Below are 12,955 nucleotides of genomic sequence, written 5' to 3'. Positions count from 1 at the left end.
GCCCTCCCTCCCACGCGGCGCATGCGCATCGCCTGGCCCCTCGCGGGCTCTGTCCAGCACCAGCTGCACGTGCTGTGGGGTCTTGACGCCCGCTGGTGAGCGAGGCCGGAGGTGGACGCAGGGGTCGAGCACCGGCACTTTCACCTGTGTCTCATCGCTGGCCCAGGGGTCGTGCATGGATCTGCAAATTCGGGAGTTGTTAGCGAACAGGGTTATCTCCAGTCTCAAGAAAAGCCTGAGAATAGAGAAAGGAATGGGCAGGGGCGAACCCAGAACCAACCTGGCATTAAATAGGTGCAGACAAGAAACCAACAGTCATGTTAGGAATGCTAACAATCCTTCGAGAATATATTACAAAAAACTTAAAAGTCATCGTTGGTTACTTATTTGTGTGTGTGTGTGTGTGTGTGTTTTCTCGTGACAAGGTGAGAAAATAAAACTCAGCTTCCAATGAATATACACACAGTTATAAAAATGGAAACAGGGTGTGTATTTGGCCCTGCTGTTCTGTCACAATTACTAAACACATCACCAAGGAGTAGACCTCCACATTATTTTTCCCCCATGTGTAAAAAAGGGAATCACAACACACAGATTTCTTTCTTTTTAAATGCTTGTTTACTTTTGAGAGAGAGAGAGAGAGAGACAGAGCAAGCAAGGGAGGGGCAGAAAGAGAGAGAGAATCCCAAGCACCCTCTGTGCTGTTAGCCCAGTGCGGGGCTTGATCTCACGAACCAAGAGATCGTGACCTGAGCCGAAATCCAGCCAGAGACTTAACCGACTGAGCTACCCTGGCACCCCAACACACATATTTCTTGTAAGTACTTATGTTTATTTGTTTTTTAAAGAAACAAGAATCAGTAGTGCTCTTACATAAATGGGTACAGGGAGATAAGAGAAACCTTCCTACAGAATTCCAAGTAACATATAGATCGCCTTATTTCAGATGGTGGAGTTTGATTCCCTTGAATTGGCTGGACTTAGTGACTAAGGATGAAAAGAAGAAAAGGGTAAGTTGACAGCAGAGGAAATGGGTAGATACCACCCTTACCGAGTGAGCAAGGTTAGCAGCATTAGTGATGTCCTGCTGACACCATGTACCACACAGTATGATGCAATAAAACTGTTCACTACTGTGATGTCCTTCCCCCAGACTCACCACTTTACTCATAAAAAAATCAGATAAGTGCAAATTGAGGAACATTGTATAAAATATCCAACGAAAACTCATCAAAAGTGTTGGGATCGTGAAAAACAAGTGTAACAAAGTAACTTGATTAAGTGCAACCTGGTGTCCTGGAATGGGATCTTGCAACACAAGGACATTAGTGGAGGAAAAAAAAAATGGTAAAATCCAAATAATTTGTAAACAATGTTATATCAATGTCAATTTCTTAGCTTTGACAAATGTACCATGTATCTGCATAATACATGAGGTGAAGCTGGGGTGGAAGTTATATATAATGGGAAATACATACTTGCCACTTTACAGTAAATCTAAAATTATTTAAAAATAAAACCTTAAAAATAAAAAAGAGCAAGGAGGGACTTCTAGCATGACAACAGGAGTAGTTATGTGGACTCATTCCCTAGTGAAACTGGTGGAAAAAATTTAAGCGAACAAAAACCAAAACATACAAGATTTAATATCTCTGGAAATGGATGTACAACAACAAGGTCATACAACGAATGAAGAACATTTATTCAAGATGATCTGTAATTCTGTAAAAACAGTGCGAGTCTGCGGTTTTTGAACTGAGACATTTAATCTCCTTCAACCTTCCCAGTTCAGGGAGATAGAAAATCCACTACAGTGGTGCAGATGAGAGTGCAGGGATCCCTCACTCCCAACTCCCACTCGGAGAGTTATCTTCCAGGAGGGCCAGGAGGTCAGCATCTCTCATCCTGCCCCCAGCTACTTGTTGTTAAGGTGAAGTTCCTGGCCAGTATGGTCCCCAGAGGTCTCTTTTAGCAGGTCGCCACTTCTAGGCTGGAGGTTCCGCCTTGGGCACCACGCTTCTGAGAATACTGGTCCACTCTCATTTTTGTGCCAGCTGAATGGAAGGATTTCCACACTCCGAGACGGCAGCTGAAAAGAGTTGAGGCCTCTTCCCACTCACCCCACCTCAAATGGGGGTGTCAGACAGAAGTGGGACATTGTCCCCACTCCCAGTTCAAGAGTGCTGACTCAGTCATTTTGCTCTGGGGAAGCAGAGAACCTGGGAAGAGAAATTTGGGAGTAGCCAGCCTGGGGAAGAACAAATATCCAACAACATAGGAACCCAAGAAGCTTGAATACTTTTGGTTCAGGCTGTAGAGCAATTTCCCCCAGAACTTTGCTGAAAGCAGTTCTGGAACTCTGTCCTTGAACCCCGTGAATGGTCTCTGTAGCTCTCTGTCGGTGGGAAAACTCACCAACTCCCAGATTTTTCCTGTCCAGGAATGTGTTATGTGCCATGACCCTGGAATTCTGTAATCTGCTTCGTGTTCATCCCCTGTCATTTTAGGCAGAATAGTCCTCTAACAGGTGTCCACTCCAGTCAGCTCTTCCTTCCATTCCTTGTAGAATCTCTCCTGTTCTCTTGAAACCAGGAGCACAAACCTATCTTTTCCCCCCCAATGTTTATTTATTTTTGAGAGAGGGACAGAGAGAGAGGGAGACACAGAATCCAAAGCAGGCTCCAGTCTCTGAGCTGTCGGCAGAGCCCAATGTGGGGCTTGAACCCACAAACTGCGAGATCATGACCTGAGCTGAAGTTGGATGCTTAACTGACTGAGCCAGCTAGGTGCCCCAGGAGCACAAACATATCTTACTCTCAAACAATGACTCTTCCCCAGGGACTACAGTTCCCTGTGAGTCACAGGCTAGTTCCTGGGAGCATAGAAAGGGAACAAGTAGATCAACAACCAATAGTCCTACCAATGGTGCCAAGGGACCAGGAGCATTTAGTAGCCTAATGGTAAAATCCACTCAACATTTGCTCTACAGATACTTCCAAGAGAAGCTGAGAGAAGGCACTTTGCAAAATGCTGTGAAGGATATAGTGTTGAGTCACTCACACCTGGATTGTAGACAGATGGTCCAGGGTGATGAGACTCAGTTCATGTCAACCATTACCTCCTCACAGAGGTTTCTCCATATCTCTCACATTTAAATTAGTCCTCCACCCCAACATCACTCTTCTCTCTTGTCCCCCATAACGATTTGAAAAAAAAATATATATATAGACATATATTTGATCAATATTTATTGAGTGCCCATTTTTTGGACAGGCACTGCCCTACACAATGGGGACACATATATACCAAAAAATAATGCATTCCTGTTCTAGAGGATCTTTCATCATAACAACTAATAGTTTAAAAACAAGAACAATGAAAAACCTAAACAATATAGGTTGGACGGGGGGAGTGCTGTGGAAACAGGAAAGTGTAGAGCAGATGAGAAATCGTGGGAGAGTAGAATGAAAGCAGTTTTGCAGCACTAAGTAACATGGTTGGGACAAGTCTAATGAGACATTTATTATCTAAGCACAGACTCTGAGGAGGGAAGGAGTCCTTATCTGAAGAAACAGGGTGTCACACAGAGAACACCTACGACAAGGAAATTGAAGGGGGAGAGCCCTGAGAGCCTGAAGAGGGGCAAGAATGTGGCCAGAGCTGCACCTGCAGGGGTTCGAGTGAGAGGAGAGGAGCCAGAGAGAGAAATGGAGACGCTGGGGTGCCTTGGACTACACAGGAGGTTGGAATACACTTCCTGCGTGCTCTAGAATGTACCCAGGGACTGGTTGATCTCGTGCAGTAGCATACACAGACCTGAAAATGATTATCATGAAGGAAGTTTATTTCTACAGATCCATAGGCTCAGGATGCAGGGCACATGATTCAGGGTCTCCTGGAGACCAGGATGGGTCAGGAGGCAGAAGTGGAGGACAAAATGTGGTTCCGAGCTTTTGTATTTTGCACAAAGGAAAGGCAAGGCAGGGCAGGGGAGACAGCTTAGGATTGGCTAGTTTGAATACTATTAGCAGGCTTTAGAGCAGGAGGGCTGTCCTGATTTGTCTGGTCCCAGGATCTGGGATGATCCGCACAGAATACTGTTTCCTGAAGTGAAAGAGCCAGAAGGAGGAGGTGGTTCCCCTTAGTGTCTTTGTATTGTCTAATTTGCATATGAAAGGCAAGTCCACACCAGTAGTTTCCTACTTCTAAGGACTGGTTATCCTGGGAGGAGGCCGCCTGCCTGCCATGAGCAAGGCCCCAAATTTAGAGCATCAAGAATACAGACAAGCAAATCCCCGCTGTGAAATGGGTAGTTATGGCAGGGTTTTAAGTAAAGTATTGATGTCATCTGATTCATGTTGCAAAAAGATTACTCTGGGTGCTGCATGGGAGTTAGGCTATGGAAAGGGGAGGAGAGGGGGAAGATCTGTTGGAAAGTTCTCACTGCATTCCCCCGTGGGTAAGGATGATGATGTAAGGTAGTGACAGCGGGGGTTGTTTATCACACACACTTGATCAGAAAGGAAAAGTAACCAAATTAGTACAAAAATATGGACATGACAAAACTACCCAAAACAATCTACATATTCAATGCAATCCCTATCAAAATAACACCAGCATTCTTCACAGAGCTAGAACAAACAATCCTAAAATGTGTATGGAACCAGAAAAGACCCCGAATAGCCAAAGCAATCTTGAGAAAAAAAAACCAAAGCAGGAGTCATCACAATCCTGGACTTCAAGATGTATTACAAAGCTGTAATCATCAAGATAGTATGGTACTGGCACAAAAACAGACACTCATTAATGGAACTGAATAGAGAATCCAAAAATGGACTCACAAACATATGGGCAACTCATCTTTGACAAAGCAGGAAAGAATATCCAATGGAATAAAGACAGTCTCTTCAGCAAGTGGTGCTGGGAAAACTGGACAGCAACATGCAGAAGAATGAAACTGAACCACTTTCTTACACCATACAGAAAAAATAAACTCAAAATGGATGAAAGACCTAAATGGAGGACAGGAAGCCATCAAAATCCTCGAGGAGAAAGCAGGCAAAAACCTCTTGGATCTTGGCCGCAGCAACTTCTTACTCAACACATCTCTGGAGGCAAGGGAAACAAAAGCAAAAATGAACTATTGGGACCTCATCAAAATAAAAAGCTTCTGCACAGCGAAGGAAACAATCAACAAAACTAAAAGGCAACCGACAGAATGAGAAAAGATATTTGCTAATGACATATCAGATAAAGGGTTAGTATCCAAAATCTATAAGGAATGTATCAAACACCCAAAAAACAAAAAATCCAGGGAAGAAATGGGCAAAAGACATGAATAGACACTTCTCCAGCGAAGACATCCAGATGGCCAACTGACACATGAAAAAATGCTCAACATCACTCATCAGGGAAATACAAATCAAAACCACAACGAGATACCACCTCACACCTGTCAGAATGGCTAACATTAACAATCCAGGAAACAACAGATGTTGGCAAAGATGCGGACAGAGCAGATCTCTTTTGTACTGCTGGTGGGAATGCAAACTGGTGCAGCCACTATGGAAAACGGTATGGAGTTCCTCAAAAAATTAAAAATAGAACCACCATATGACCCAGCAATTGCACTACTAGGTATTTATTCAAAGGACACATGTATGCTGTTTCAAAGAGACACATGCACCCCAATGTTTATAGCAGCACTATCAACAATAGCCAAAGTATGGAAAGAGCCCAAATGTCCATCTGGATGGATGAATGGATAAAGAAGATGTGGTATATATATACAATGGAGTATTACTCGGCAATCAAAGGAATGAAATCTTGCCATCTGCTACTACATAGATGGAACTAAAGGGTATTATGCTAAGCGAAATTAGTCAGAAAAAGACAAATATATGACTTCACTCATATGAGGACGTTAAGACACAGAACAGATGAACACAAGGGAAGAAAAAATAATATAAAAACAGGGAGGGGGACAAAACATAAAAGACTCTTAAGTATGGAGAACAAACAGAGGGTTACTGGAGGGGTTGTGGGAGGGGGGATGGGCTAAATAGGTAAGGAGCATTAAGGAATCTACTCCTGAAATAACTGTTGCACTATATGCTAATTTGGATGTAAATTAAAAAAACTTTTTTAAAATATGGACATGAACATAATGGTTTCACAGTATGGATTGTTATTTTAATCCATCCACACCCTACACTGCCTCCTTCAAATGGTTATTAGCACATTTCTGATGACACTACCGTTTTCCTGTCACAGAAATACTTCACTACATAGAGATGCTCAGGCTGATAGCACCGTTTTGCTGTCACAGAGCCTAGGCCAGGGGCCAGCAGGGCGGACTGAGCAGAAATGCGCCAACTGAACAGGCTTTGGCTGCTCAAGTGCTACACATCCCAGAGGACCGGCCCCTGACCAGCTCTGGGAAGACAATCTAAGTGCTTAACATCTGGCCTGGGAAGTGATCTTACGCCTGAATCTGCAGGCCCCGCTCGCTGCATCCGTTTGACCAGATGATGGACGCGGACGGTGCGACTCACGGGGCATGGTGGCTTTTGTAGGCCTGAGGCTCTGGGACACACTGTATCTCTGCCTTCTGCAGACCCCCGGAGTACCCACGGTCAGTCGCGAAGGTGCGGCGTGCCTCAGTAAGAAACCCCGGCATTAAAGCTTCGGTGAGCTTCCCTCATTGGCGATGCCTGAACATACTGTCACACCTTTGCCGAAAGAATTAAGCCTTGTGTGACTGTGCCGGGACGGGACACCTGAACGCTGGTGCTCAGTCTCCCTGGACCTTACCCTTTAGTGACCTTGGCCTGTGTCCCGCGCTGTCACAGGCAGGAACCGTGTTACAGCTGTTCTGAGTGAAGCACATCCTCCTAGCACACCATCAAGCCTGAAGGTGGCTCTGGGGAGCAGAGAACAGTATGGACCCGTGCCATGATCTAGAAGCACGTTCCGGTCAAGGCTCGCCGAGGAAATGCTATTTGAGATGAGAGGTGAGGGATAAGCGTGCCCTCGCTGGGCAAAGTGGGGAGGAAGAGCCCACGGCAGGCGGAGGAGTGAAGGGAGACAGGGAGTGAAAAGAGGCCAGCGTCGTGCAAGAGGTAATAAATGAGGCCCGTCCCCCACCAGGGAAGGCCCCGTGGACGGGCCACGTGAAGGATTCGGGGTTTACCCCAGGAGTGGAGGGGAGTCGTGGAACGTTTTACGGGGAGGGGGCGGGTGAGCAGCCCGTGACCAAATCGGAGCCGGATCTCTGGCGTCAGTGTGGACAACGGATCGCCGAGGACACAGGTGGACCCAGCTGGAAAAGCAGGAGCCGGTGTGTCAGGTGACGTCTGCAGGGAGCAGGCAGCAGGCAGCGGATCGCAGAGCCACGAGCTCCCCGGCGGGAAAACTTCACAGCGCAGACACGCGCTTGACACACAGATACCAGAAACGGAAGCGGAATAAATAGGGACTCGAAACTAGTCACCCAGCGCTAAGAGCGAGGTCAGGAGGCGCAGCAGGCAGTCCTACTAGAGGGCCCGGCTCTGGACTCCGCTCCAAGAGGACAAAATGACTCGCCCGTCTACAGTCTAGCGCAGACCCTTCAGTTGTGACACGTGTAACCCACCTGTGAGCAAGCAGGTCGTTAGCCCTCACAACTCCAGGGTGACATCGTGGAGCGTTCCAGAGGCACCCCCGCCCCGCATCCCACGGCGGAGACAGGAAAGGCCGCCTGTGAGAACAGAGGGAGCCGCACACGCCCCCGAGGCCAGCTTCCCAAGGTCTCCAGCATCACGCCTGTAGGGCGCCCTCCCAGCTGGAGCCCGAGGCTCCCACCGCCTCCCACTCACACGGACACATACGTCACCTTGACGAAGCCTGCCAACACCACAGTCTTTAATCTCAAGTTATGCACATTTAATGATGCAGAGATCATGACCACATAGTTGATTTGCTTTTTGAAGCCAAAGGCTACAAGTTTCAACAGCGGGAACAAATAAATATGAAATCACTGACGTATGTGCAATAGAAATACATAGCATTGACCTGGCCATTAGGTCTTTGTTGAAATCAAGGCAAAAGAGGGAATATTTGTAAGTCATATCACCTGAGGCCATATCTATATGGAGACAAGAGCCTTTCTCACCAGTCTCTGTACTTTGTAATCACTAAATTAAACCCTCCTTTGTGAGAATATCCACTGTGACTTCGTTTATATGTATATAAGCCTTCAACTCAAAGCTAGGACTTCATTGCAGCACACTGTATTTGTTTAATGCTTATAAAAGGTATTTGAGTTTACTCAGCTTTTTAGTACCATTCATGTCACTGTGAAGAAGAGTTAATAGAACAGGCCCAAGGCCACTGTCCTTTAGTCAAAGGAAAACTTTGTCAAAGGACAACTTTGCCAAAGTTTGCCCTTGACTGGAGCTTGGGACCTTGTATTTCAGGAGGTTTCCTAGAATTTGGAGAAATGACAGGTGGCTCAGTGTGCCTGTGGTTGGTGTAAACAATGTGGCTTATGCTGGTGAACTGCTACCCTTCTGCAGGTCTAGAATTTGGGCTACATTTTAGAGAAAGAGTGCCCAATGAAAACCCTAGGCATGGACTTTCTAATGTGCTTCCCTAGTAGACATTTCACAGATGCTGTCATAACTCATTGATGGAATGAACGTGAGTGCACTGAAACTCCCGAGGAACTTTAGTCCTTCTCCCTTGTCTGAGTTTGCTGTATATCCTTTTGCTGTAATAAACTGTAGCCGTTGAGTATATGCTGAGTCCTTCCTAATAAATCATTACCCCCGGGGTAGCCCGCAGGACTTTCAACACCACCATTCGTTCAGACTTTTCAAGTCTTGGAGATCTGGCCATAAAGGCCCATGTGGGTTCTCTCCGAGGTCAACGTATGCTATATATTGTGCCAACTATACACGCAGCTTTGTATAAACACTGTGTGAGGGACCCAAACACTGTTAATAAAGATACACTGCTGTGTGTGACCATTCACTAAGACACACGTACATTAAGTGTCTACTAAGGAAAATAAAAGGTAAAGACAACAAAATGAGACACTGGCTGGACACCGGGATGATGAAAGGAAAATGGCTACAATGTAAGCAGCTCGGGCAAGAGGACGGAACACAGTGGGATTCACAGAGCTATTTCGCAGGCACCTGAAACACGATGTGCAAAACTAAGTGCCTCCCGTAGCCCTCTTCTACCTCCCTGCCACCTCAAACCCAGAGGTTTTCCGTCATTTCCTATAATAGGCTATGCAGCCGATAAGAATAAGTTTGGTTTATGTCACTCACCCTGAAGGGATGGCCAAGGTGTACAGTCAAAAGAGAAAAGGGGATTTTGAGCATAATTTGATCCATTTAGTAAAAATGATGACCAGGAAAACAAAGACTTATCCTGTAAGAAGGAATATAGGAAAGGATATGGACATGGACCCTACAGACACCCTAACTGACCTCAAATCTCTAATCTCATACCTCCTACCTGAATGTAGAACTCTGGGTAAATTCCTTCACCTTTCTGTGCCTTAGTTTTCTGATCTGTAAAATGGGGAGAACGTCACCTACCACGGAACTGTTGCAAAGGCTGAGTTGCTGTGTGTCAAACACTGCAAACGATGACTCATACACGGGAACACACCATGTCTGCTTGTCGTCAGGATCATCATGGGTGCATCCTCGTGGTGACGGTCACGGCCGCGTGACACACGCACACAGGCTCAGTAGGTAGGAATACCGACAAGGTGTGGAACGATGACCAGAGAGAAACATTCAACCTGGAGACAAGGACGTGGGGGAACTCTGTGATCACTGAGAGTAAAATGCCTCGGGGGCGGGGGGTTAACTCACTCAGGGATCCCCTCACAAGTGAGAAAGCAATGGCGACGCACGGATCCTGAGAAGCACAACTGTTTAATAGACGGAAGAAGACAAAGGGCCTCTGAAGAAGGGCAGGAAGTCACAGAAACCAGGAAAGTGCCTTCAAGTCAAAGAGGTGGGCAGCAGCAAAAGGCCCGATAACAGACTGGGGGCGGGGGGAAGCGTGGGAGCACAAGAGGGAACTCTGTGAGACTTGCTTCAGTCAGGTGCCAGTGGTGGAGGCCAGACACCGGACAGAACTGTTGCACAGGGTGTGTCTGGGAGAGAGAAGGGCAGAACTCACCAGGCACGTGGGGCAGGAAGTGTGTGTGTCGGGGGGTGAGACTAGAGACTGGAACACAGGCATGGATTAAGAGGATAGAAAGGGATTAAGAGGGAGAAGTTAAAGACCAAGCGGCGAGGGTCTAAATTCGAACAGGTCCTAGACAAGCTGGGGATTGGGGGATGTGTCCAACCACAAAGAGGAAGAGTGATCCTTGGAGAGAAGAGACCTCTTTCCCCTTTGAGGCTCTGCAGGTATCTCCTGCTTTTCAGAAGTTCACTTACACTGCATTGCTTTTACAAAAGACCTACATTAGCAACCTGTTTTCACTAAGCGAAAGAAACCCAACAAGGATTTTCACTTTTACCGGAAAAGGTGAAAAGCATTCGTTTTGTAGAGACAGCACACACCCCGAGCAGCAAGACTGGAACCACCAACCTCCTTCCCCAGGAACTATGCCATCTCAGCATTCAGCCACCATAGCTGTGAACTGTGTCTGTGAGCATTCCGGCTTTATCTCGATTTATTTTGTGCATCTGTGACCAAGATGTCCTAAGAAAAGCCTAAGAGGAGTTATTTTTGGGGTCTGGGAATGCTAAAAATGTTTTTCCATATAAATTAGTGGTAATTGCTTCTTCACATTATACAGATCACTCACTCTTATGTTTCAGTGTCTGTTCTCAGAAATATTTATGGAAACCAGCACAGAAGACTGCAGGCCTTTCCTTCCTCCATAGAGTTCAGGATTTCTATTCCAACTCAAGATAAACCACCAGAAAATATGACTTTGGACTACACAATTTTGCCTATTTTCTCAGAGTCCTTCTTTGGTACTACAAACTAGGCAGAGAAATAGAAGACGTATAAAAGAAACAAAGAGAAATGAAAACAATTGAAAAATTCAAAAACCAAAATGAAAATTCACTGGGTGAGCTCAATACTACATTAGATAGGAGAGAGGAAAGATTCAGTGAGCTCAAAGAGCTCAATGGAAATTAATCAACCTAAGCAACAAGGAGAAAGCAGAGTGGGGTGAGGGAGTAGGAGTCCGAGGACCTTCTGGGACAAGAATAAAAGATCTACCACTCATGTTATTAGAGTCCTAAAAGAGAGGAGAAAGTGTGTGGCTGAAAAAATGTTTGAAGAATACCTAAAAATCTCGCCAACTGGCAAAGGGCATATACGTCATTGGATTCAAAGAGCTAAGCAAACACCAAACAGAATAAACCCCTCAAAATTTCATGCCAGGTTATATCATAATCAAACTTCTGAACTCTATATGCAATAAAAAACCACTCTGAAAACAGCTTGACAGAAAGATGCATTACAGACAGAACAATGGGTCAAAATGGCAGACTTCTCATCTGCACCCAAGAACAGAAGGAAATAACATGCTTTTCAAGTACTAAAAAAGTGCTGACTCCAAATACTATATCCCACAAAAATATCCTACTAGAATGAAGGAGACTGAGACATTTATAGAAAAAGGAAAACAAAAACATTTGTCATTAGAAGACCTACCTGATTACAGATGATCCCTGACTTACAATGGTTTCATGATTTTTTGACCTTATGATATTGTGAAAGTAATACGCATTCAGCAGAAACTAAATCCAAATTTTGATTTTTTTTCTCTGATTAATAAAATGCAGTGTGATACTTTCTTTTGGTGCTGGGAGCAGCCACATCTCCCAGTCAGCCCTACAATCACAAGGGTAAACTACTGAAACTCTACATCATACTGTGTTGCCGGTGTTTGGGGACATTGTGTTTTGTGTTTTCGCATCCCATCATGTCTACAAAACACCCATCTGTGTCTCCTGCTTCTGGGAAGCAATTACTCTACGAGAAGAGGAAGGCAATTACTCTTGAGATGAAACTCAATATAATTGCCTAGCATGAAGCAAGTCTTCGTATGTGTTAGGACTTTCTCAATCAACAGTCAGCCATGTTAATGGTCAGTGTTGGTTAAATCCAACTGGTAACATGGAGAAATTACTTGTCACATGGATAGAAGACCAAATACAGAAGCGCATACTGCTGACATTGCCAATCCAGGCTAATGCAAGAAGTCTTTTCAATCCACTAGAAGAGCATGCTAATGGTCCTACGCATGCAAATGTTCACAGAAAGTCGTAAGAGTTCCAATGCTTCAAGAGTCACCATAATTTTCATAATATTTAGGTCAGCAGTGAGGCAGCAAGCGCCACTACTCACGGTGCTGAAGCTTTTAAGAAAGAGCTGCATAGGATACTTGTGGATAAGAAATACTTGCCAGAACAAATATTTGATGTCAGTAAAACGAGCTTGTTCTGGAAGTATATGCTGGGGCACACATACATTCGTCAAAAGCCCAAGACAGTGCCAGGATTCAAGGCACTACAAGGCCATGTAATGCTGCTTTTGGGTGTTAATGTTGCATATTTCAAATTAAAAGCCTTTTCTACTCTACCACTCAGAGAACCCTAGAGTATTCAAGAATGTGAGCAAGTATACGCTTCCCATTTATTATCACCATAACAAGAAAACCTGGATCACATTAGCAGTGTTTAAAGACTGGTTTTTGAACTGCTTTATTCCACAGTCAAGAGAATATTGTAGGCAAGACAACATCGCACCCATTCAAGATTCTTCTGATCTAATACTTGAGGTCATCCCCGGTATTTCAGGGACATGCATCCTGGTATAAAGATTGTGTATCTGCCACCAAACACAACTGCAGTCAATCAATGAACCAAGGTTAAACAGCTATGTTCAAAGTATACTATTTATGTCATTTATGCTGGCTGTT

The sequence above is a fragment of the Puma concolor genome, chromosome E2 (assembly GCF_028749965.1).
Source record: "Puma concolor isolate L17-30 chromosome E2, mPumCon1.1.hap2, whole genome shotgun sequence".
Lineage (NCBI taxonomy): Eukaryota > Metazoa > Chordata > Mammalia > Carnivora > Felidae > Puma > Puma concolor.
This window is presented reverse-complemented; position numbering follows the sequence as displayed.